Below are 3,685 nucleotides of genomic sequence, written 5' to 3'. Positions count from 1 at the left end.
ATGGGGACCAAGAACACAAGGTATACATTATGTTGTTTACATGTGCAGCAATACGAGCTATACACCTTGAACTAGTACCTGATATGACCACGAAGAGCTGCATGGAAGCAATCAGACGATTTACGTCGAGAAGAGGTGTACCTGCTACGATTATCTCAGATAATGCAAAGACCTTCAAACGTGCTGACTTTGAGCTTCGAAAGCTTGAAATTTTACTTAAAAGTGACGAAGTGCATCGTTTAGCAGCACATAAGGGCATAAAATGGCAATATATACCTGAGAGAGCACCTTGGTGGGGTGGTTTCTGGCAACGCTTAGTAAGAAGCGTGAAATGTGCACTTAAAGCGGCCATTGGCAAGGCCAGACTTTCAGCAGACGAATTAGCTACTTTGTTGACGGAAATCGAGAGCGTCATCAACTCAAGACCATTAACCTACATTACCAATGATCACAACGATCTGGAGGCATTGACTCCAGGCCATTTTTTGAATAATTTCAATTCTTCTTTATTTTCTACAGATTTACCAGTAACACAGGCGTCGTTAACGCAGTCTTGGTATTTGCAGCAGTCATTGCTTAAACGTTATTTAAAGCGATGACATAGGGATTATCTTAATCAGCTTCGATCTATTCACCATTGTAAGAGTGGACCAAGTCGTAGCATTACTGCAGGCGACATAGTGTTCGTGTATGATGAGCTGAAACCAAGGCTTTTGTGGAAAGTTGGTATCATCAAAACCACATACAAGGGCAGAGATGGTCGCATAAGAGCGTGTGATGTGGAGCTGGCAAATAAGCAAATTTTAAAACGGTCGGTGCAGCACTTGTATCCGATCGAGATTTCAACAATTTTTCCCCGGGCCCAGGATGTAGAAAATCATAGAGAATGAGATATGTGATTAACACTAACACAATTGCATTTCATTTACATTTACTTTTTACTCCCTCCTAACACAACTTAAACATTGCTTTACTAAACAAACATAATTGTAATTAGTCTTAAGAGTTCAGTTCACTATTAAATGCCATTATAACCGTATCTGTGGTATTTTATTCCGATCCGGGCTAGTAATTTTACACAAGCAGAAACATCGTTTTTTGTAGTGATGAGATAATGGAACTATAAAATATGTAAAATGAAATTTAATTGTGTAAATAATTCGACAATCATTTAATACAAACTTTAAAACAAATACAGTGAAAATAATAAATGATGTATATTGGAACGATTTTCAGTCATCCCTCAAACAAATACATGGATTGCAAATTTACTGGTTTAGCACACATATATTATATGGAAAAAATGTAAAAATAATCAGGAAAATAACTACAAATTTGAGCTGATATATAAATGGATACATACACATGCATTATTCACATGGTCAAACTTAAAGTGACATTAAAGTTTTTAATTCATTCAACATAAAGTGACTAAATTAATATTTCTATGACGATTGGAGGATGTCTGAGGCCACTGGCTTGGGCATGATGGGGGTAACACTTGCTGGATGGGAGAGAAATTATAATAATGACACAAAAATATAATTTACGAAGAATTACAAATCTTGAAAAAGCACATGGCAACAAGCCATATATTTAACAATTACAAGGAAAAAATTTGTGCTACGGGTTTTTACTTTGCGACATGTGTTAGCTGCTTGGGCACGTCTAAATGTTGCTAGTATATTACCCTTATACGTTTGTTAACCTGGCGATTTAAGGGGCAATTTAAGGTCCACTTGCCATCTTTGGAATTGAAAGATTCAATTCCCAAAACCGGCAAAAAATGGACGACACAGTTTTTGAAGCTGTAATTATTTCATTTTTGTGCGAGGAAGAGGAAAGGAAAAGACCGCGGCTATGGGTGCACGACATCTCATCCTCAAGATATGAGGAAGGAGAGTTCCACACTCTTTTGCCCAGATTAAAAAAAGATGGTGCATAATTCTACACTTACTTTCGTATGACGGAAGAAAAGTTTAAACAATTGTTAGCCTTAATGCTGCCTCATATTAAAAAAGAGGACACCTGTTTTAGAAGAGCGATATGTCCCGATGAGAGACTAATGGTAACCTTGAGGTAAGTTATACTTGGAATTTTTCTTGGTGATTTTCATGTGGCTGTTGTCATGTTGTTGTGCACTGAAAAAAATTTTGTGTACAAAGGGATATTGCACGGATTTATTTTTGATCCCACTCCATTGGTGGACCAACCAGGGTGATTTTTTATAAACGAGGCTAAAGGAAGCCAACGCAGAAATGTGTTCAGCGCAAAAATACATACCCTGCAAAAATGGTTGGATGATGTGGTCCACTTGTGTCATACTGGAGTACTTAGCATTATACTCCACTGTAATGCAGCAATGAACCAACTCATGTTTCTACACGAACATATTATAAGCCCATCATTGATCGTTTTAACGATTGTAATCACTACACGATGTTTATTCATGTGGGTACTCCATGGATTACTCTGATGTGATGCTGAGCTGGAGTATATGGTCCAGTCCTAGGAAATCGCAATGTTAATTGGACCATACTTTTTGTATGAATTGTGGTTAATTTGGAGCACTCGCTTGGTCCATAGCGCGTACTCCATACATGAATGCATGGAGTACTCGCGATTTTTGCAGGGTATAGGTCGCACCCCCGTTTCGGAAGGACCCAGGGTAATTTTTCCGTAACATTTATTGAACAAGTTAAAAGTTTTATTTATCACCTTCGGATTATTAATACTGATGTCAAGATGCGTCGTTTGACACCGTTTTCGATAATTTTGTACGCGTATTAGCAGTCGACCCCTCAACTAGACTTTTACCTTATTTTTTTTAAAATCTCGGCCGAAAGCCGCCAACGCGAAAAGGTGTTCTGTGCAAAAAACTATGGATAGGGCCCCATATTTCGGACCCTCTCGGGGTCGTTTTCTGTTTTTTTGTAAATATCTTTCGTAATTGATATTAGAGAAAAATTGTAAGTTTACAAACGGCGATGGTTACTAGGACATGTTTCTGAATTTCACTTCTTCATCAGCTAGCTTTTCGGGAGCTAAGCGTTGAACTCGAGTCTCCAACATTCATATCAGTGCAAGCCTTTTTAGCTGCTACGCCATATGAATGTTCCGTTGTTCGCTGTACAATTGGTCTCTAAGAGTTGCCTTTTTTGTTTATATCTTTCGACAGAAATCACCGCTACAAACGGCTTGTAGATAATATATTTCCAGTTAATCCGAAGGATAGTCTTGTTAAGTCAAACATGAAGAAGTTAACATTTTACTAGCTCAGCTCGCCAGATAAGCTTGACAGAATCGGAGAATATCTATATCAAAAGGCAACAAAGGATATCAACCGAAAACGTTACAGTTGGGTAGCACAATGAAATATTTGGGTAATGTTTTATAAACGCCGCAATACCAAATGTGTATGAAAAATAACGCCGGGAATATTGAAAATGGGGGCCCGATTCATAGTTTTTCTTTGAACAGAAAACTATGTCTTGTAAAACGTTACCAATATTTTAATAAATTTACAACGGCGCCAACAAATACGCAAATACACTGCAAATTTTGAAATTTTTAAATTTTCATAAAAGCTAACAATATAAACTGTCAAGTAAACTCGAACAGTTTCGACAGATTTTTTCCTAAATTATGACAGTGCTGGAAATTTTCAGTGGGATATTAGTTAAGG

This window comes from Eurosta solidaginis, chromosome 4, assembly GCF_040869045.1.
Source record: "Eurosta solidaginis isolate ZX-2024a chromosome 4, ASM4086904v1, whole genome shotgun sequence".
NCBI lineage: Eukaryota > Metazoa > Arthropoda > Insecta > Diptera > Tephritidae > Eurosta > Eurosta solidaginis.
The sequence above is the reverse complement of the archived record's forward strand: the minus strand, read 5'-3'. Positions refer to the sequence as shown.